Source organism: Canis aureus, chromosome 5 (genome assembly GCF_053574225.1).
Source record: "Canis aureus isolate CA01 chromosome 5, VMU_Caureus_v.1.0, whole genome shotgun sequence".
Taxonomy (NCBI): Eukaryota; Metazoa; Chordata; class Mammalia; order Carnivora; family Canidae; genus Canis; species Canis aureus.
In genome coordinates, this window is record NC_135615.1 from 5,450,001 (window position 1) to 5,473,004 (window position 23,004).

General features: G+C 41.2%; 1 long non-coding RNA gene and 1 pseudogene across 2 annotated transcripts in view; both read right to left on the reverse strand.

Moving 5' to 3' along the window:
* Positions 1-624: 624 nt before the first annotated feature.
* LOC144313311 (bromodomain-containing protein 3 pseudogene) lies at positions 625-3,017 on the reverse strand (annotated as a pseudogene).
* An 11,118-nt stretch (positions 3,018-14,135) lies between these two features.
* Positions 14,136-23,004, reverse strand: part of LOC144313629 (uncharacterized) — a 41,459-nt gene continuing 32,590 nt past the window's right edge. Inside the window, exon 4 of one of the 2 annotated variants that reach the window (XR_013379259.1) lies at positions 14,136-14,826. This is a non-coding gene — a long non-coding RNA (uncharacterized LOC144313629). The other variant, XR_013379260.1, reaches the window with a different exon arrangement.

A 23,004-nucleotide genomic window follows, 5' to 3' on the forward strand; every position in this document is an offset into this window, starting at 1 on the left:
GATAGTGAAATTTACATTAGATTTTCGTAGAAAATTGCTGAACCTTACAAAAAAGTCTCCTTTAGTTTAGTTTTGTTTTTTTATCTTTTTTTTTTCAGTTGAGGTAAAAGTTTCAGTGTATGGAAAGCTGCCCGTGGCACACGCGCCCCCGTGTTCCCTCCCAGGAGCTCCCGAGGCCCCTCCCTCGGTGCCCACCCGCCTCTCCCCACCCCTGCAGAAGCCCGGACTGGAGCCCGCAGCACCTCCACAGTCCCCCCACCCTGCAGCAAGAGGTGACCCCAGCCGCGGGGCTGAGCTGGGGGGACAGAGACATCGCCTGTTTGCAAAGCTGACAGCCTTCGGTGCAGTACCATCTCAGAGAAACTTCCTTTCAAACAATGCTTTCTGGAGCTACAGACCAGCTTGGGCATAAGAAAGGGGCTTTGCAAGAAACTTCAGATCACATCTGACATGGTTTTCTACGGTCATCAGGTCAGCGTTTGAAGTTGCCGTCTCCAAGCAACTCAACTCAGTAAGGAAGGGAAGGCTTTATGCGGGTTCACACCTTCTCATAAAGCCTCACATACACACGAGAAAGATCTTAGACCTATTAAAGCCAAAACTGGAAGATTCCATAACACTGAGTTTATTTATCTTTTTTAATTTTTATTTATTTATGATAGTCACAGAGAGAGAGAGAGAGAGAGGCAGAGACACAGGCAGAGGGAGAAGCAGGCTCCATGCACCGGGAGCCCGACGTGGGACTCGATCCCGGGGCTCCAGGATCGCGCCCTGGGCCAGAGGCAGGCGCCAAACCGCTGCGCCACCCGGGATCCCTGGATTCCGTAACACTGAGTTTTAAAGAAAACCTGCAGGCGCGGAACCAGAGCAGCAGATCAACCAGAGCAAGGGACACTGCAGAGTTCCGGCGGGTGCGACTTCGCTGGTTTTGTCCTGATGTGCGAGTCCAGCGCTCAGTCTGAGTCGCTGCAGTGGAGCTGGATCCGCCGAACTGCTGCTCCCGGACCGAGGAGCTGCTGCTGCTGAGCCGGGCGGCCCTCCCGAGGGCGCAGAGCCCGCTTTCTCCTCCTTGGCAGGCTTCTCGTTGTTGTTCAGCTGCCCACGGACGTCCTGCCGCGCGTCTCCGACTCCTTCCTTTCCGGAGCTAACTCCTCCTTGGACTTGGCCGCCTGCTTCTTCCCGCTCGTGGAGAAAGGCTCCCTTGGCTTTTCCTGTCAACAACACTTGACGCATCTCTCTAGCTCCCGCACAGTGGTGGGTTTCAGAGGCTCAAAGTCAATCTCTCTCTGCTCAGGCCTGGGTCCCTGAGCGAGGGCTCCGGGACTGGATGAAGTGGACCCCGCAGCCCCGTGTCCCCGGGCAGCCGGGTGGTCTAGGCTGAGCTGGCGCCCTCGGCCTAGCTCACGGGCAGGCCTTGCTCCTCCTCTCCGGGTCGTCGAGGCCGATGCCTGCTTGCCGCCCTGCTTCGGCTGCCTGCTGGCCTGGCCGCGCTGCCGGCCTTCTCAGCGGGAGCCCTCTTCGGTTGGGCCTGCTTGGCGGCGGGGCCCCCTTGGCCTTCTCGTCCTCAGACTTGGCCTTGTGCCTCTCCGTGTCCTCGTCTTCGTCCGCGTCCTCCTCCTTCTCCTCCTTTCCCTTCGGCTCCTTCTTCCTCTCTGGCTTGTTCCCGGGCCCGCGACAGGGCGGCGAGCTGCTCCTGCACAGCCTTCAGCTGCTCCTGCAGCTCCGCCAGCCGGGCCCGCTCCTCCTCCTCCTCCTCCTCCTCCGAGCTCTCCTCCCTGCTGCGGCTGCTCTCGGCGCCCCTGCTCAGCCGGCATCTTAGCAAACCGCACCTCAAACACGGCCGCAGCTTCCTGGCCACGGCCACCACCTTGTGGCCTGGGGGTTGTACTGGTAACAGCTGGAGAACATGAACCGGATGTCAGCAGCGAAGCCCTGCGCGTCTGGGCACTCGCGACTGTCCGTCTTCTTGACAGTGCTGAGGTCCATCGGGTGCTCGGTGACGTCGTGGTAGTCGTGCAGCTCCAGGGCCTCGGCGTCCACCGGCTGGAGAAGGGCCAGGCGCAGGCCGCACGCTTCTTGCACGGCCTTTCCTCGAGGACGCTGTCACAGTGCCGCGAGTGCTCGGCAGCTCGCCCTTCCGGCCCGCATGCTGAGGCACCTCGCCGTCCTCTAGACCCTTCCAGGGCGGTGCGATGGGGCGGCCCCCACTCTCTCGCCGAGCCCCCACCTCGGCCTGCTTGGGGTCTGACGATGGCGGCGGCGATTCGCTCCGGCTCGCGGATGGAGTGGGCGTCGTGGTGGCTGCTTTCCGCTTTGCACCCTTTTCCTTGACGACAGGCGCTGTGGGAGGGACCACAGGGATGGATGATGGGCGTCGAGGGAGGGGGTGGGGCGGCGGCGGGGGCGCAGGGACCGACGTGATGTTTGCGGTAATGGTTGGCAGAGGGGGGGCAGCAATGACAGGCGTCTGGAGACAGTGGGGGGACGCTCTGGAAGGGGGTTGCTGGGGAGACAGAGGACACGGCCACCACTTGCTGCCCACCTGCACTCCGGGTTCCTGCGCCGCGTTCCGGCCTTTGCCCTTCGGAGCAGGGGGTAATAATTCAACTTCGTCCTGGGGCACCTGGGCCACTCTCTGCAGAAAAATTTTCTCTAAGGCTTGGGCCGTTAGCACTGTGTCATCTGTGGGCTTGTTGTAAATGTAACAATTTGTAAACATGGTGTGGAAGTCCTGCACGCATTCGCTGGCGCTCCAGTAATAATTATTTTCTAGTCTCTTCTGAATAGTCCCCATATCCATTGGGTGTTTATGATTTTATGGTAATCGGGCAAGTTTAGCTTGATTGCATCCACGGGCTGGTAGAAGGGCCAGGCGAGCTGGTGATTCCAGGGCGTCTTTACCACCACGTTCTGCGGTACTGCAGCTGCTTGGTCTTGCGGCCAGGCTTGGCGGGGTTGGAGACCTCCCGCGGGTTCCCCGGGATCCCCGCGGGCGCGACCGTCCTGGTGGTGGACATCCTCCGCGGCTCGCTCACTGGCCGTCACAGCAGCGGCTCAGGGAGGCCCTCGCTTCCACTGCGCTCCTTTTGGAGGCCTGACATCCCCTTTGTAGGCCCAGCCAGGCAGCACTTGGCCTCGGCGGCTCCGACGGCCGTCCCTCCGCTCCCTATATAGATTCTGGATAACAGTTCTTTATTAGATGGTTCTTTTGTAAATATTTTCTCCAACTCTGTGCTTTGTCTTCTTATTCTCTTGACATTGCTGTTTGCAGAACAGAAAATTTTAATGGAGTCCAGTGTATCAGTTATTTCTTTCATGGATTATGCCCTGGTGTTGGATCAAAATCATAGCCATACCCAAGTTCACCTGCATTTTCTCCTACATTATCTTGCAGAGGTTTTATAATTCTGCATTTTATATTTAGAACTGTGATCTGAGTTTATATTTGTGAAGGATGTGAAGTCTGTGTCTGGACTCAGTATTTTTGCATGTGGTGTCCAGTTTTACATTATCATTTGTTGAAAATACTGTCCTTTTCTTTCACTGTGTTGTCTAGTCCTTTGTCAAGATCCATTGACTATATGAATCTCATTAACTTTTAAAAGGATGTGATAGAATGAATTTGAATAGCTAAGTGAACATAAATGGGAGGTTCCAAACAGAAGAAATGGACTGTGGTAAGGCATTAAAATGAGTGAGGAGGAAAGTAATCTTGATTTATTAAAGAAACTGTGATAGTTTGAGCTTATGTGCAAGAGAAGCATAGAGATTGTTGAGTATTAGCTTAACCATGGTAAGGATTATTATACTAAATAATACGAAAGCCATTTAAGGATTTTAATGCAATTGCATGAATTTTAAAGGTCTTTAAATGTTTATACTTTGGCAGTGTGTAGAATGTATTGAAGGGGAAAGTAGGGAAATAATGGTTTCAGTTGGGAGGCTTTAAGAGGAAAGGTAAGAGATTATCATGAACAGAAATGACATGGAAGAGATAGGTCATAATAAAAATTTAATAAGTAGAATAAAGAAACGCTTGGCTGAGTTTTGGGAGAAAGGGAAAAGGGATGTTTTAAGTAATACTCCTGAATTTTTATCTTGACTTATAAGATATAGAGTGGGGGGGGGGAGCAGGAGGGAGGGAGGAGATCATTACTTTTTTTTGACACTAATAAGAGAACAGTGCATTAGAGAAACAAAATTTGGATTTATTGACGTAAATAATTGAAGCTTTGATACTGTACTGGATTTACCTGGGTGAGAGGAAGGTCCAGTGTTCTTAACTAAAACTTTGACATGGCGGCACCACTTTAAATTTTCCATTCTAGCTGAAGTCTGAAAAATGAAGTCTCCTCTTTTCAAAGGAGAGAGGTTGTTAAGTGTAAATATAAATAAGGATAAAGGGTCAAATACTAAACCCTAAGGAGAAGCTCATAATTAAGGAAATGTAAGGAAAGATAAGCCTTTGGAAAAAAATTAGAAGTGGATGAACTATTAAGTAGGGTTGTTTTGGGATACCAGCAAATAGGTCTAACTCTTAAACAGAACCAAGAATTTGATGAAAATGAGAAAGGAGAAAATTTCATATTAGAAAAAGGAATGTCACTAGTGCTCGTTTTTTGAGTACCTGCTATATATCATGCATGATCTGAGATCCCACAGTAAGCAAAGATGCAGATATTCCTCTGCTGTCAGAGTCTGCTTCCTAACTGGGGAGAGACTGAACCTATAATAAATGAGTAAATTACATCTTTTTGAAGGGCATAATGCTGAAGGAAAAAAAAAAAGTCCTGGTAAGGGTAATGGGGAAATGATGTGGTTGGCAGAGAACTTTGCAAACTTAAATAGGGTGGTCATAGTAGATCTCAATGACACAGTGATTTAAAGCAAAGACTTGAAAAGATAAGGAAATAAATCTTAAGGCTATTTTAGGTAAAAGTGTTCCAGGCACAAAGAAGGAATTGAAAGGGGAGCATATTTGGTGAGTTGAGCAATAGCAAGGGGACCAGTGTGGCTGGAGGAGAGTGTTTATGGGGAAAAAATAATAGGATTTGAGGTTAAAGGAAGAAGCAACCCATCCAGAGCTACAGTCCTCAATCTTGGCTTCTTTGGAGAAGCTACATAGAGAGCTTCTAAAACTCTGGATGCCATGACCAATTGGGTTACAATCATTGGGAGGTGGAACTCAGGCCCCCCATGTGACTATAACATGCAACCAAGGTTCACAATCTGTCTGCTAAGACCTTAGGAGTCTCTAAGAAAAACTTATGTTTGAATGTTTGAAGGAAAAGCTCAGAAGATCATTCCTGGTTGTATTACATTGGAGATGCCAGTTAGATATTCAGGAAAATATGTATTTTTTAAATATATATTTTTAAAGATTTTATTTTTGTGTGTGTGTGAGAGAGAGAGAGAGAGACAGAGAGAGAGAGAGAGAGAGGCAGGCAGAGACATAGGCAGAGGGAGAAGCTAGCTCCATGCAGGGAGCCCGATATGGGACTTGATCCCGGGGCTCCAGGATCACACCCTGGGCTGAAGGTGGTGCTAAACCGCTGAGCCACCTGGGCTGCCCAGAAAAAAAATGTCTAATAGAGAATTAGATATATGAATCTGGAGTTCAAGGAAGAGGTTCAGGCTGGAGATACAGATTGGTGAGACATCAGCATAGAGATGACACTTAAATCCTGCAACTAGAAGAGTTCTCTAAAGTAATGAAGATAGAAGATCAAAGATCTAGAAACAAGGTCAAAGGAAGAACCAGCAGAGATGAAGAAAGGAACAATGAGGAAAGAAGGAAGGAAATTCAGAAAATTTACTGTCTTGAAAGGCAAGTTCTCAGTGTTTCAGGATAGTGGAAAACCTGGTTAACTGTCACATATTGCTGATAGACCAAGATGAGGACTGCGAATTGACTTCGGATACAATGTTATGAAGTAATTGTGGATCTTAGCAAGAGGAGAAAGCTTGATTGGAGGGAGCTCAAGAGAAAACTGGAAAGTTATAATTTTCATCAACCTCTAAGACTTCATTTAATAAAACTGAGAAATGAGGTGGTGGCTCTTACATGAAATGGGGCCAAGAGAGTTTACCAACATGTTTCTCTAGGCTTGTGGAAGAGGTGTGGAGAATAAAGAAGGATAGTGTGCGTGATGCAAGAGGGGGGAGGATTTTCTGGAGAGATGGAGTTGTTGAATAGCCAAGAGAGGATGTGACCCAGTATATGAGTAGAGAATGGCCTCTGCTAGGAACCCAAACAATTTATCTGTGGTAACAGAGGAGTGATGGAGTATACAGGGGTAGACTCTGCAAGGTGGGGAGCTGTGGTGGTGATCACTATGGAAATTTTGCCTTGGAAACTAGGACTAATGGAGAAATAGAAGATTCTTGGGTGATACTAAAGACTCTGATAGTGGCGGGGGGAGAAGCACATTCCCCCCCTCCCTCACTGGATTAATGACTCCCAACTTGGACCTCTAGGGTCCTTCAGGAAAGAGGAGTCAGTAGGAGGCTACTGCAAATATTTCAAAAAAGCAAGTGACAATTGTATCTTTTCATCTCTTTTCACTTTTATTGAGAGATAGTTGACATACATCACTGAATGAGGTTTAAGGTATACATCATAGCGCCTTCCTTTCTTTAGTTTACCTAATTGTGAGAATACAATATATAATGCGTAAACAAAGTATGTATTAGTTGACTGTTTATGCTATTAGTAAGGCTTCCAGTCAACGGTAAGCTATTAAGAGTCTGCCTCTTAATTTTGGAAAGTCAAATTTTATATGCAGATTTTCAACTATGTGGAGGATCACACCTCGTTGTTCAGGAGTCAACCATATATGCCACAACTGCTCTAACCATTCCTCCATCATTGGACACTTCGATTGTTTCCCTGTTTCTGCTATTATAAATAATGCTGCTGTGTATCGGGAGGTTCATTTATCTTTTCTTGTGTTTTCAATTCCTTTGGATACATTCCCAGAAATGGACTGTAACTAGTTCTATTTTTAATTTTTGAGGAGCCTTCATTCTGTTTTCCACAGTGGCTGTACCAGTTTACAACACACACCGCCCCCAAGAGTGCACAAGGGTTCCCTTTCCTCTACATCCATACCAGCATTTGTTATCTTTTGTCTTTTGGATGATGGCCATTCTAACAGGCATGAGGTGGTATCTCATTGTAGTTTTAATTTGTATTTCCCTAATGACTAGAAGTGTTGAACATCTTTTCATATACCTGTTGCCTATCTGTGTATCTTTTTTTGAAAAATGGTTATTAGGTTTTTTGCTCATTTTTAAATTGGGTGATTTTTCTGCCATAGAGTTATGTGCATTATTTATTTGGTTTGGCTATTAATCCCTTATCAGATATATGGTTTGTGAATATTTTTTCTCTGTTCTGTAGGCTGTCTTTTCAATTAGTTGATGGCTTCCTCAGGTGTGAAGAAACTTTTTAGTTTGATGTATTCCCACTTGTCTATTTTTTATTTTTTGGTTACATTTTAGGTGTGATTTCCAAAATATAATTACCAAGACCAGTGTCAAGGAGCTTTTATCCTGTGTTTTACTTCTAGGAGTCTCATGGTTTCAGGTCTCACAGTTAAGCATTTATTTAATTTTGAGTTAATGTTGTGAGTGGTGTAAGCTATGGGCCCAGTTTCATTCTTTTACATGTGAGTATCCATTTGCTGCAACATCATTTATTGAAGAGACAATTCTTCATTGAGCATTCTTGACTCGCTTGTCAAATATTTGTTGACCATATATGCTTGGATTTGTGTCTGAATTCCTTATTCCATTGTTCTCTTTGCTTCTGTGCCAGTACTCTACTGTTTTAGTGACCATGGCTTTATAATAAATATAAAAAATCAGGAACAATAATGCCTCATGCCTTGTTCTTTCTCGGGATTTCTTTGCTTTTTTTTTTTTTTTTTTTTTTTTTTTTTTGCTTCATATAAATTTTAGGTTTTTTTTTTTTCGAATTTTGCTAAAATAAAAAAAGCCACTGGAATCTCAATAGGGACTGCATTGATCTATAGATGGTTTTTGGTAGTATTGACATTTTAATAATAGTGATTCTTGCAGTCCAGTAACATAGGATACCTTTCCATTTTTTAAAAGACTTTATTGATTTATTCATGAAAGATACAGAGAAAGAAACAGAGACACAGGCAGAGGCAGAGGGAGAAGCAGGCTCCATGCAGGGAACCCAACGTGGGACTTGATCCTGGGTCTCCAGGATCACACCCTGGGCCGAAGGTGGCACTAAACTGCTGAGCCACCTGGGCTGCCCTATCTTTCCATTCATTTATGTCTTCTTCAATTGCTTTCATCATTGTCTTACAGTTGTTAGCATAGATCTTTCACTTCCTTAAATTTATTCCTAAGTATTTTATTGTTTTTCATGCAATTATAAATTGGATATGTTTCTTTATTTCCTTTTCAGAAAATTTGTTATTATAGAAATTTTATTTTGTATGTCAATTTTGTGTCTTACAACTTGGCTCAATTTGTTGATTATTTTAACAGTTTTTTTGTTGAATATTTAGGATTTTCTCTATACAAAAACATGTTATTTGCAAACAGAGACCATTTTACTTCTACCTTTTGAATTCTGATGCCTTTTCTGTTTGTTGACTAATTGCTCTAGCTAGGACTTTTAGTACTATATTGAAGAGGAGTGGTGAGAGTGGGCACCTTATCTTGTTCCTGATTTTGGAAGAAAAGCTTTCAACCTTTCACCATTGAGTGTGACATCAGCTATGGGCTTGTCAATATGGCCTTTATTATTTTGAGGCATGTTACTTCCATACCTCATTTGTTAACTGTTTTTTTCATGAATGACTGTTGGATTTTGTCAAATGCTTTTTCTGTGTCTATTGAGATGATAATAGGATTCTTTTCTTTCACTCTATTAATGTGATGTATCACATTGATCGATTTCCATATTTTGAGCCATCCTTTCATCCCAGGGATAAATCCAAGTTGATTATGGTGAATGGTCCTTTTAATAGGCTGCTGATATCTTTTCTAGTATTTTGCTGAGAATGTTCACATTTATAATCATCAGGGATATTGGCCTATAGTTTTCTTTTTTAGTAGGGTTCTCATCTGTCTTTCAGCATGAAGATAGTGCTGACCTCATAAGGCTTATTGGGAATGTTCTCTGCTTTTTGTTTTTTTGGAGAAGTTTGAGAATATTGGTATATTAATTCTTAGAAGTTTGGTAAAATATACCAGTGAAGCCATCTGGTTCTAGGCTTTTCTTCATAGGAACTTCTTTTTCTGTTTTTTTTTTTCTTTTTTCTTTTTTCTTTTTCTCTTTCTCTTTCTTTCCTTTGTTCTCTGTTTCCTTCCTTCTTTCCTTCCTTCCTTCCTTCCTTCCTTCCTTCCTTCCTTCCTTTCTTCCTTTCTTCCTTTTCTGATTCACTCTCCTTACTAGTAATTAGTCTATTTATTTTCTATTTATTCCTGATGCCATTTTAGTAAGTTGTATGTTTCAAAGACATTTTTTTATATCTTCTCAGTTGTCAGTTTCCTGGTGTATAGTTGTTTGTAGTAACCTTGTATGAATTTTTGTACCTTTGTGGTATTCATTGTAATATCTCCCTTTTCACTTATAATTTTGTAATTTGAGTTCTTTTTTTTTCCTGTTAAAATGTATCAATTTTGTTTATCTTTTCAAAGAAACAACTATTAGTTTGGTTAACTTTTCTATTGTTTTTAATTTCTCCATTTCATTTATTTCTGCTCTAATCTTCATTGTTTTCCATTTTCTTTGCTAACTTTGGGCTCAGTTATTTTCTGGTTCATTAAGGATAGAGTTAGGTTATTTATTTGGAATATTTCTTGCCTTTTAATGTAGACATTTATTGGTATGAACTTTCCTCCTAGAAATGCTTTTGCTTCACCCCTTAATTTTTGTAATGTTTCCATTTTCATTTGTCTCAAGGAACTTTTATTCCCCCCATTTTTTTTTGGATTCATTGATTGTTCAGGAATGTGTTATTTAATTTCTGAGTATTCATGAATTTTCCTGTTTTCCTTATTTTCAACTTCTATTGTCTTTTTTTAAAAAAGGTTTTATTTATTTATTTATTCATGAGAGAGAGAGAGAGAGAGAGAGATGCAGAGACACAGGAGACGGAGAAGAAGGCTCCATGCAGGGAGCAGCATGCAGGACTCAATCCCAGGTCTCCAGGATCACGCCCTGGGCTGAAGGCGGCGCTAAACTGCTGAGCCACCCGGGCTGCCCTCAACTTCTTTTCACATCATTGTGGTCAGAGAAAAATATTTGATATGGTTTTAATTTTCTCAAATTTGGTATGGCCTGTTTTATGGCCTACCATATAGTCTATCCTAGACAATGTTCCATGTGCACTTAAGAAGAATGTGTTTGGCTGTTATTGCACAGAATGTTTTGTATACGTCTAAGTCCATTGGGCCTCTAGCATTGTTCAAATCTGCTATTAACTTATAGATTCCTTGGATAATCTACTATTGTTGAGCGTAACATGTTAAAGTCTTTAACTGTTATTGTATTAGTGTTTATTTCATCTCTTACCTCTGTTCTTTTTTGCTTTATTTATTCGGATGCTTTGATGTTGGTTCCATAAATATCTAGTTGTTATATCTTGTTGATGTGTTGACCTTTTTATCATTAAATAATGACCTTTTTGTTCTCTCTTTTTATAGTTTTACTTTGTTTTTTTCTTTTTTTCACATATTTTACTTATTTACTTGAGAGAGGGAGGGAGAGCATGAGTAGGGGTAGAGGGAGAGGGAGAAGCAAATTCCCTGCTGTGGACCCTGGGGATCATGACCTGAGCCCAAAGCATACACTTAATTAACCGAGCCACCCAGGTGCCTCTCTTTTTTATGATTTTAAAGCCTCTTGGTTTGATATAAATGCAGCTATTCCTGCTTTTTTTTCTCATTACCATTTTCTTGAAATATCTCTTCCTTTCCCTTTAGTTGCAGTCTATGTGTGTCTTTGAGGCTAAAATATTAGGTCTTTCTTTCTTTCTCTTTTAAATTCATTTAGCTATTCTGTCTGTCTTGGTTGGAGAAGTATTTACATTTAAAGTAGCTATTGATAGATCAGGACTTATTTTTGCCCTTTAAAAACTTGCTTTTGGGATGCTGGGTGGTCTGTGGTTGAGCATATGTCTTTGGCTCAGGGCGTGACCCTAGGGTCCTGTGATCGAGTCTTGCATCTGGCTCCCCATGGGGAGCCTCCTTTTCCCTCTGCCCATGTCTCTCCTTCTCTCTCCATGTCTAAATGTTTTCTAGTTGCTTTGGAGATGTATTGTTCCATGTTTTCTTTTTTGTTTTAATGTATTTTGGTACTAGTATCCTTTGCCTTCTTTGTCCTGTTCTTTTGTGTGATTGCTACAGTTTTTTCCTTTGTGGTTTTCATGGGCTTACATAAAACATCTTAAAATCACAAACCCTATTTTAAGCTGATAACAACTTTACTTCCTGAAATTCCTAAAGTTGATACTTCTACTTCTTCTCCCCCTCATATTTTAGGTAATTTCTTATAAAATTTACATATTTTTGTATTTGTAACTAATAACAATTACTGTAGTTATTGTATTTTTACTACATTTATTTTAACTTTTAAACTAGAGTTGTAAGTGAATGATGTACCACCATAACCATATTACAGAATCTAACCTTAACTGTTTACTATTACCAGTGAGTTTTATACTTTCTTTTTTTAAACTTTATTTATTTATTCATGAGAGACACACACAGATAGAGGCAGAAACATAGACAGAGAGGTAGGCTCCATGCAGGGAGCCTGATGTGGGACTTGATCCCTGGACTCCAGGATCATGCCCTGAACCACAAAGGCAGACGCTCAACCACTGAGCCACCCAGGCATCCCTATACTTTCTTTTTATATTTTTATAAGGCTTATGTTTTACTTTTACTCAGAATTCCCTTAATTCCCTTAGTGTTTCTTAGAAGGCAGGTGTAGTGGTAATGAACTCCCTCATCTTTTGTTTGGGAAAAGTCTTTATTTCTCCATTGCTAAAGGACAGCTCTGCTGGGTATAGAATTCTTAATTATTCTTCAATATTTTGAATATGTCATCCCATTTTGTCCTGCCCTAAAAAGTCTTTGTTGAGAAATCTGCTTATAGTCATAGAAGTTCCCGTGTATGTACTTTTCTCTTTTTTCCTTAATGCTTTTAAAATGGTTTCTTTGGCTTTGACAATTTAATTGATCCTTTTTGGTACAGCTTTTCTCAAAGTCAGCCTATTTCAGGTACAGCCTTTTTCAAAGTCAGCCTATTTCAAGTCTTTTGAGCCTTATGGTTCTGTATGTTCATTTCTCTTCCCAGGTTTGGGAAATGTTTAACCACTATTGCTTTCAGTTTGCTTCTGCCCTTTCTCATTCTCTTTTCCTGGAATTCCCATTGTATTTATGAGTCCCTTAGGATTTTTTCACTCTTTCTCATTTTATCTTTTTGTTTCTCTGACTGGATAATTTTTCTATGTCTTATATTTTTAGGTCACTAATTCTTTCCTTCTGCATGGCTAAGTGTACTTTTGAAATTCTACTAACTAATTCAGCTCAATTACTATTTTTTTTTACTCTAGGATTTCTCTTTATTTCTGGGTTTGTTGTTTTTTTTTCTGGTTGCTATTTCTTTGTCAAACTTCTTGTTGTTTTCATGGATTATTTTCCTAATTTCATTTAATTGTCTGTATGTTATTGTAGTTACCTAAAGTTAAGAAAATTATTATAAATCTGATAGTTCCTAGATCTTCATTTTTTTAGGGTCAGTTTTTAGAACTTTATTAGATTCCTTTTTTTTAAGATTTTATTTATTTATTCATGAGAGAGAGAGAGAGAGAGAGAAAGATGCAGAGACACAAGCAGACTGCATGCAAGGAGCCTGATGCGGGACTTGAACCTGGGAATCCAGGATCACACCCTGAGCCAAAGGCAGGTGCCCAACCACTGAGCCACACAGGCGTCCCTATTAGTTTCCTTTGATGGTCTCATATTTACTTGGATTTTGTTATCTTTGATTTCTTACATTGGTATCTGCACACTTGAATAATTTGGCTCCTCTTCTAGACTCTATAGATTTGCTTTGGCAGAGATAGATCTTCAATAGTCACCTCAGTTTAAGTCACTGGGCAGGTGGTACCTGCTATTATGGTCTAGTTTTTGGCAAGGCAACTTTCCAAGCTCTAAGTTTGGGTATAGGGAAAGAGGTGGAAATCTGTAGGATGCCCCCCCCCCCCAGTTGCATGAATTTTCCATCTGGCTTACTAGATGGTCTGAACTGGGTACTATATTTAGTAGACAGGGCTGTAAATTCATTTCCCTTCACTAGCAGGGGAGGACCCAGTGTCCGCATGGCTCATTTGAGGGTACCTGAATCAACACAAGAGTGTGCACTGAATTTCTTGGTCATCTGCTCTGCAGATGTAGAAAGCCATGGGCTGTTCTCTCTTTTCAAGTGCAGCTAGAAGCAGAGCTTTTGGATGGCCTGTACAGCAGCTCCCCATGTGGTCTTGTTAAGTTCCCAGGTCACAAAAGCTGAAGGCTATATTAATATAATTGGGGCCATGAATTAGTTTCTCTGCCCAGGAGCAGTGGGAGGGGCACCTTTAAAGGCAATAAAGCTCTTTGTGTGTTATCTTATCCTGACCTGTGTCCCAAGTTCCCTGGCCAAATATGAGCCACTGGCTTTGTTCTGCTCACTGTTGTATATGCCTGTCTGTCTCTTGGCTACAGTATTGCTGGCTTTTTGTAGCTCCCTTTTTTCACCAGCCCTTCTGGTCAGGTGGGGCTGGGAGATGCTATCCTCAGTGGTGGGGCTGTTTTAGTTCCCTTTTCTGAATGGGATGGAGAGGTGCTGCTCCAGGCTTCTCTGCTTTTCTGTCTTTTGACTCAGTAAGAGCCAGAAGCTACTCTCTACCTTGGCTATGAGTTAATTCCTCTGCCTAGGTACAGCAGGCCACCCCTCGACACCTGGTACTGGCTTTGCTCTAGACAGTTAGCTCTGCCTTTCTGCTTATTGGCTTACACATTGTTGGTTACAGAGCTTCCAGATATCCTTGCCAGCCCTTCTGGTCAGATGGGGCCTGGGAGCCACAGTGGGTGTGGCTGTGTTTCAGGTTACTTGCTTGGGTGGGGTTGGGAGGGGTGCCTCCTGGCCTTGCTCACATGTTCCCCAAACGAGTTTTTCTTATGGGTGAGGCCATGATGCACCCTCAGCCTTCACTGTGAATTAATTCCCCTGCCTGGGTGCAGCAGGGGAATTTTTCATACCCTGTACTGGCTTTGCCTCGGGGACTGTCCGAACCACCCACACACCTCTTGGTTGGAGTATTGCTGAGCTATACAGCTTTTAGGTTTTCTTGTCAGTGCCCTCTGGCAAGATGGACCAGAAGACAGTTTCCCCAGCAAATGGAGCTACAACTTCTTGCTTGGATATAGTTTCTAGAGTCAGCAAAACTTGTATGAGAACCCAAATCAAGCAGATATGTACTCCAGTGAGTTCTCTGATCACAGTTTGTCCCACACTTGGTTCTGGTGATGAGCAAAGCTGCTGGTTGGGGCCACTACTTGGATTACTAATCACTTAGGGAGTTGTAGTCATGAATTGCATCTGCCAAGATCTGTGTGTTGGTTATTGCAAGCCTCACAGTTTCCCCTGCAATTCTCATGGCACGAGACCAGAGTAGGGGCTCTCATGAAGTAATCTGCAGTGGTGGTGGTGCTGATTGTCCCCTTGAGTTCGCTTCTTTTGGGGGGAACTGGAGGTTCAGGGAAGACCTTTCCATGTGGTGTTGCTCCTGTCTGGGAGAAAGACAAAGTAGTCAGAAAGGAGTTGCTTCTCTTACGCTTCTAATACAGTCTATCTTGGTCTCTGTGATGCAGGGGATGTTTCAGTATCATCTCTATTCTAGGATTTTCTCAGCTGTGTCTTGTTCATCAGTAGTTGTTTTTCTGAAGGGGAATAAAGCAGAAATGACCTATGTCAGCATCTTGGTGATGCCACTGTCTCTTAAATTTTCAGAGTTAGCAAGAATCTAAATTTATCTTCTTTGGGATACACACATACATACACTATATATTTTGGGCTATATATACACATACATAAATTGTGATATATGTATACACATATTTCCATATATGTATATATGGAAATATAAATTAACTCAGGCTCATCAGGATCTCATAATTATATTTGGATTGTGAAATTTCATTAATGAGTACATGTTAATAATGGTAGTCATGACTATATTTGATTAGGTTAGTTTAAACAGATAGCTTCATATCTTAAGATCAACTGATTAGTAGCCTTAGTTACATTGGCAAAACTCCTTTGCCATGTAACATAACTTAATAATGTTATAACAGCAGGGGTTGGAGAGCATGAGGGCTATGTTACAAATCTGCTTACTGTAATTTAATCGCTGGTCCCTGTGATTCCTCTCATATACAAAATGCATTCAACTTTTCCCATGATTTCCAAGGACCTCACTCCATTATAGCCACAATAAAAAGCCCAAATCTTCAATTAAATCTAGTCTCTCTGTAAGTCTAGAAATCATCACGCAAATTATCAGGTAAATGTAGTATATCTCCTAGACACAATTCCTTCCATCTGTTGACCTGTGAAATTAACTATAGAAGTTATCTGCTTCCAAAATTCTTAACATATAATCATAAGATTGACATCAGGATAACACCTGACATTTTAGTTAAAAAGGAGAGGGAGAATGGAAGGTAGAAAAAGAAGTCATTGGTTCAAAGCAGTTTTGAAATGTAGCTGGGAAAACTTGAGCTGGAGTTCTTTAATTTGGTTGTTAGATATGGGTTCTTACTTCTGTTGTCTGGACTCTTGGTTCCACCTTCTGAGTCATTCTCCCTTTTGCATGAAAAGTAGTATGTGTTTTCTTAGCAGTAACTAGAACCCCTAATCTGCAACCATCTTCCTTTTTTAGCTACTTCCTACCATTTTTAGCTCTCTTCCTGTGTTTCTACCATTCCATCAATATACCAGTGTTACCAGTACCTACAATCTGCTGATCATACCAACACTTCAGTGTCTCTCATCCTTTCATATCTGACTTCCTTTCTTAGGCAGTTTAAATTCCATTGCTTCATATTGGAATGACTGCCTTACGTCGACCTTCAACTTCCTTGTTGTCCTTTGATAGTCACTAAAGCACTAACAGATTTTCATAAAAAGGTTTATTTATTCATTCATGAGAGACACAAAGGGACAGAGAGAGAGGGAGAGACAGGCTCCCTGCAGGGAGCCTGATGTGGGACTCGATCCTGGGTCTCCAGGATCACACTCTGGGCTGAAGGCAGTGCTAAACTGCTGAGCCACCTGAGCTGCCCAGCACTAACAGATTAACTGTGCCTCTCAGCCCCCTCAGCTGCCCAGCTGAATGTGGCTGGGGAAGAAAACAAAGCAGTGTTGTCTGTCCTCACTGTATATGGATGATCACTGCCTTAATTTTGTCCTTGTACTTCCGAGGAATCATTGTATTTCTCTACTCCATTCACTCACCCATTTACCTCAGGGTATAGCACATTTTTCTCCTGTCTTTAATATCCATCTTCAGCGTTCATGTCCCTAGCCTCAGCTGATGATCTTATATCTTATTTCACTGAGAAAATAGGAACAATCAGAAAGATTTTAGTAAGCTCCAACAAGCCTTCAACCTATCTACAAACTCTCTTTTCTCCTTTATCCTGGATAAACTGTCCATGCTCCCAGCAATTGTCACCCCTTTCTCCTGTAAGTAGAACCCATGCCTGCCTGACATGACTCCAGAGACTTTTCTATTGGCCTAAAGACAGTTTTTGTATCTCACATCTTAAAAAAAATGTTTTTCTCTCCATCCTAATTCTTCCTCAGCTATCACATCATTTTCCCCTTTTCTTTACAAAATATATACCTAAAAATAATTATATATATTGCCTTTAGCTTTTATCTTTAGAATTTCTTTTTAATTCACTTTAGTGAGGGCTTTGCTGTTACCATCAAGCAGACACTGTTCTCATCAAAGTCACCAGTGATTTAGATCCAGGGGTCTCTTCTCAACCTTCATCAAACCTATCACCAGCTTTTGACATTGATAGTTTAATAGCTACTTGACTTGATGTCCTTGACATTAGGAATCACTCTTAATCTTTCTCTTATTTTTGTGCCTTATTCTTGCCACTTTGATTATTTTCTGATTTATATCTCCAGCCTGAAATTTTCACCTGAGGTACAGACTGATTAATATATCTACGTCTCTGCTAGACATGATTACTTGAATACCTAACAGGATCTTAAATATAGCATGTCCAAAACATAGGTCCTGTTTCCAACTCACCGAAAACCTACTTCTTCACAGTCTTCTCCATTTCATAAATGGTGTTTCCATTGTTTCATTTTTTAAAAATATTTTTAATTGAAGTTTGATTTGCTAACATATAACTCCCAGTGCTCATCCTGTCAAGTGCTCCCCTCAGTGTCCATCACCCAGTCACCCCATCCCCCGACCTGTCTCCCCTTCCACTACCCCTCATTCATTTCCAATACTTGAGTCTCTCATGTTCTGTCTCCCTCTCTGATATTTCCCACTCATTTTCCCTCCTTTCCCCTATAATCCCTTTCACTATTTCTTATATTCCCTGAATGAATGAAACCATATAATGTTTGTCCTCCTCTGATTGACTTTCCTCACTCAGCATAACACCATCCCATTCCATCCACGTTGAAGCAAATGATATTCATCCTTTCTAATGGCTGAGTAATATTCCATCGTATACATAGACCACATCTTCTTTATCCATTCATCTTTTGATGGACACCAAAGTTCCTTCCACAGTCTGGCTATTGTGGACATTGCTGCTAGAAACATCGGGGTGCAAGTGTCTCGGTTTTTCACTGCATCTGTGTCTTTGGGGTAAATCTCCAGCAGTGCAATTGCTGGGTCATAGGACAGTTCTATTTTTAACTCTTTGAGGAACCCACACACAGTTTTCCAGAGTGGCTGCACCAGTTCACATTCCACCAACAATGCAAGAGGGTTCCCCTTTCTCCACATCCTCTCGAACATTTGTTGTTTCCTGCCTTGTTAATTTTCACCATTCTCACTGCTTTGAGGTGGTATCTCATTGTGGTTTTGAATTGTATTTCCCTGATGGCAAGTGATGCAGAGCATTTTCTCATGTGCTTGTGGGCCATGTCTTTGTCTTCTTTGGTGAGATTTCTGTTCATGTCTTTTGCCCATTTCATGATTGGATTGTTTGGTTTTTTGCTGTTGAGCTTAATAAGTTCTTTATATATTTTGGATACTAGCCCTTTATCTGATATGTCATTTGCAAATACCTTCTCCCATTCTGTAGGTTGTCATTTAGTTTTGTTGACTGTTTCTTTTGCTGTGCAAATGCTTTTTATCTTGATGAAGTCCCAGTAATTCATTTTTGCTTTTGTTTCCCTTCCCTTCATAGATGTATCTTGCAAGAAGTTGCTGTGGCCAAGTTCAAAAAGGGTGTTGCCTGTGTTCTCCTCTAGGATTTTGATGGAATCTTGTCTCACATTTAGATCTTTCATCCATTTTGAGTTTATCTTTGTGTCTGGTGCAAGAGAGTGGTCTAGTTTCATTCTTCTGCATGTGGTTGTCCAATTTTCCCAGCACCATTTATTGAAGAGAATTTAATGAAGACCTTCATTTTTCCAGTGGATAATCTTTCCTGCTTTGGTAATTATTAGTTGACCATAGAGTTGAGGGCCCATTTCTGGGTTCTCTGTTCTGTTCCATTGATCTATGTGTCTGTTTTTGTGCCAGTACCACACTGTCTTGATGACCACAGGTTTGTAGTACAAGCTGAAATCTGGCATTGTGTTGCCCCTGGCTTTGGTTTTCTTTTTCAATATTCCCCTGGCTATTCAGAATCTTTTCTGATTCCACACAAGCCTTAAGATGAATTGTTCCAACACAGTGAAGAAAGTCCATGGCATTTTTTTTATTCATAGAGATGCAGAGAGAGAGAGAGAGAGGCAGAGACACAGGCAGAGGGAGAAGCAGGCTCCATGCAGAGAGCCTGGGGTGGGACTCGATCCAGGGTCTCCAGATCAGGCCCCGGGCCACAGGCGGCACTAAACTCCTGTGCCAGTGGGGCTGCCCAGTCCATGGTATTTTGATAGGGATTGCATTGAACATGTAAATTGCCCTGGGTAGCATAGACATTTTCACAATATTAATTCTTCCAATCCATGAGCACGGAGTATTTTTCCATCTCTTTGTGTCTTCCTCAATATCTTTCAGAAATACTTTGTAGTTTTTAGGGTATAGATCCTTTACTTCTTTAGTTAGGTTTATTCCTAGTATCTTATGCTTTTGGGTGCAATTGTAAGGGTTTGATTCCTTAATTTCACTTTTTTCAGTCTCATTGTTAGTGTATAGAAATGCCACTGACTTCTGGGCATTGATTTTGATCCTGCCACACTGCCAAATTGCTGTATGAGTTCTAGAAATCTTGGGGTGGAGGCTTTTGGGTTTTCTATGTACAGTATCATGTCATCTGCAAAGACGGAGAGTTTGGCTTCTTTTTGCCAATTTGAAAGCCTTTTATTTCTTTCTGTCATCTGATTGCTAAGGCTAGGACTTCTAACAATATGTTGAGTAGCAGTGGTGAGAGTGGACATCCCTGTCTTGTTCCTGATCTTACGGGAAAGGCTCTCAGTGTTTCCCCATTGAGAATAATATTTGCTGTGGGCTTTTGTAGAGGACTTTTAAGATGCTGAGGAATGTTCCCCCTATCCCTGCACTCTGAAGGGTTTTGTTCAGGAATGGATGCTGTATTTTGTCAAATGATTTCTCTGCATCTATTGAGAGGATCATATTGTTCTTGTTTTTTCTCTTGTTGATATGATCTATCACATTGATTGCTTTACGAGTGTTGAACGTCCTACATCCGGGGGATAAATCCCACTTGGTCATAGCGAATAATCTTCTTAATGTATTGTTGGATCCTATTGGCTAGTATCTTGTCGAGAATTTTTGCATCTGAGTTCATCAGTGATATTGGTGTATAATTCTCCTTTTTGGTGGGCTCTTTTGTTTTGGAATTAAGGTGATGCTGGCCTCATAGAATGATTTTGGAAGTATTCCATCCCTTTCTATCTTTTGGAACAGCTTTAGTAGAATAGGTATTGTTTCTTCTTAAACATTTGATAGAATTCCCATGGGAAGCCATCTGGCCCTGGACTTTTGTGTCTTGGGAGGTTTTTGATGACTGCTTCAATTTCCTCTCTGGTTATTGGCCTGTTCAGGTTTTCTATTTCTTCCTGTTCCAGTTTTGGTAACTTGTGGTGTTCTAGAAATGCGTCCATTTCTTCTAGATTGCCTAATTTATTGGCATATAGCTGCTCATAATACGTTTTTAAAATTGTATGTATTTCATTGGTATTGATTGTGATTTCTCCCCTTTCATTCATGATTTTATAATTGGAATATTTTCTAATTTCTTTTGAATGAGGCTGACTAATGGTTTATCTATCTTATGAATTCTTTCAAAGAACCGACTCCTGGTTTTTTTGATCTGTTCTACAGCTCTTCTGGTCTCTATTTCGTTGAGTTCTACTCAGATCTTTATTAACTCTCTTCTTCTGCTGGGTGTAGGTTTTATTTGCTGTTCTTTCTCCAGTTCCTTTAGGTGCAAGATTAGCATGTGTATTTGAATTTTTTCCAATTTCTTGAGGGAGGCTTGTATTGTGATGTAGTTCCCTCTTAGGACTGCTTTTGCTGTATCCCAAAGATTTTGAAAGGTTGTGTCTTCGTTTTCATTAGTTTCATGAATCTTTTAATTCTTCTCTAATTTCCTGGTTGACCCTTTCATCTTTTGGCACGGTACTCTTTAACCTCCATGTGTTTGAGTTTCTTCCAAATATCTCCTTGTGATTGAGTTCTAGTTTCAAAGCATTGTGGTCTGAAAGTATGCAGGGGACAATCTCAATCTTTTGGTATTGGCTGAGACCCGATTTGTGACCCCGTATGTGGTTTATTCTGGAGAAAGTTTCACATGCACTTAAGGAGAATGTGTATTCAGTTGCATTTGGATGCAAAATTCTGTATATATAGGTGAAATTTGGTCCAGTGTATCATTTAAGGCCCTTGTTTCTTTGGTGATGTTGTGCTTAGAAGATCTGTCATTTGCAGAAAGTGCCATGTTAAAGCCTCCCACTATTAGTGTATTATCTAAGTGTGTCTTTATTTCGGTTATTAATTGACTGATATACTTGGCAGCTCCCACATTAGGGGCATAAATATTCATGATTGATAGGTATTCTTGTTTGATAGACACTTTAAGTATGATACAGTGTCCCTCTTCATCTCTTGTTACAGTCTTTCGGATAAACTTTAATTTATCTGATGTGAGGATTGCTACCCCTGCTTTCTTTTGAGGACCATTTGAATGGTAACTTGTTCTCCACCCTTTCATTTTCAGACTGGATGTGTCCTTAGCTCTCAAATGAGTCTCCTGTAGACAGCAAATAGATGGGTTTTTTAATTTTATTTTTTTTCCAGGCCGAAGCCCTGTGTCTTTTGATGGAATCATTTAGCCCATTCATGTTCAGAGAAACTATTGAAAGATATGAATATAGTGTCATCGTAATACCTATTCAGTCTCTGTTTTTAGGGATTATTTATTTGGGTGTCCTCTTCTTTTTACAGTGTTCCCCTTAATATTTCTTGCAGAGCTGGTTTTGTGGTCACATACTCTTTCAGTTTTTGCCTATCTTGGAAGCTCTTTATCTCTCCTCCTGTTTGGAATGGCAGCCTTGCTGAATAAATATTTTTGGCTGCATGTTCCTCTCATTTAGTACCATGAATATATTCTGTCAGCCCTTTCTGGCCTGCCAGGTCTCTGTGGAGAGGTCTGCTGTTAATCTGATATTTCTCCCCATATAAGTTAAGAATCTCTTGTCTCTGGCTGCTTTAAGGATTTTCTGTTTATTTTTGGAATTTGCAAGTTTCGCTATTAAATGTCAAGGTGTTGAACAGTTTTTATTGATTTTGGGGGGTGACCTCTCTATTTCCTGGCTCTAAATGCCTGTTTCCCTCCCCAAATTAGGGAAGTTCTCAGCTATTATTTGTTTAAATATACTTTCTGGTTCTCTCTCCCTCTTGGCGTCTTCTGGAACCCCAGTTGTTTCCTGAGGCTGTCATTTATTTCCCTTAACCTTTCCCCATGGTTTTTAAATTGTTTTTCTCTTTTTTCCTCAGCTTTCTTCCTTGCTATCACCTTGTCTTCTATGTTACTCACTCTCCCCCCCTCATTAACCCTAGCTGTTAGGACATCAGTTTGGCTAGCATCTCATTTAATTTATTTTTAATTCCAACCTGATTAGAGCTAAATTCTGTAGTAACAAAGTCTCTAGAGTCCTTTATGCTTTTTTTCCCCAGAGCCACCAGGAGCTTTATAATTGGGCTTCTGAATTGGCTTTCTGATATCAAATTGTAACCCATTTTCTGTAACTCTGTTACAGAGAGTACTGTTTCGCTTCTTTCTTTTGTGGTTAATTCTTCTAGTCATTTTGTTCAGTGCACAGTGGCTGTGTGAACGGGCTGAGTCAGGAATATCAGTCACGACCTAAGTAAATTTCACCGTAGATGATTCTGATGAGGTCAGAGACCAGAAAATGAAAACGAAGATGAGAACAAAATTAAAGGAAAGGGCCACTAAAGTGAAAAATAAATTTTTAAACAAAGCAATAAAAGATAAAAGGCCAAAAATACCATAGAAGAAGGAAAAAGTAAAAAAATAAAATAAAATAAAACAAAACAAAAAACAAAAGAGGAAAAAGAGAAAAAAGAAAAGAAAAAAGGGAGATGGTGGTGGTGACGAAGTTGTAGTGGAGGGAGAACGTAGTCTACCTGAGGGGTCCTCTTGGTTGATCCTCTTGGTTGAGGATGATCCTCTTGGTTCTGAGTATATTAAGTTCTGTATGTTGATTGGTTG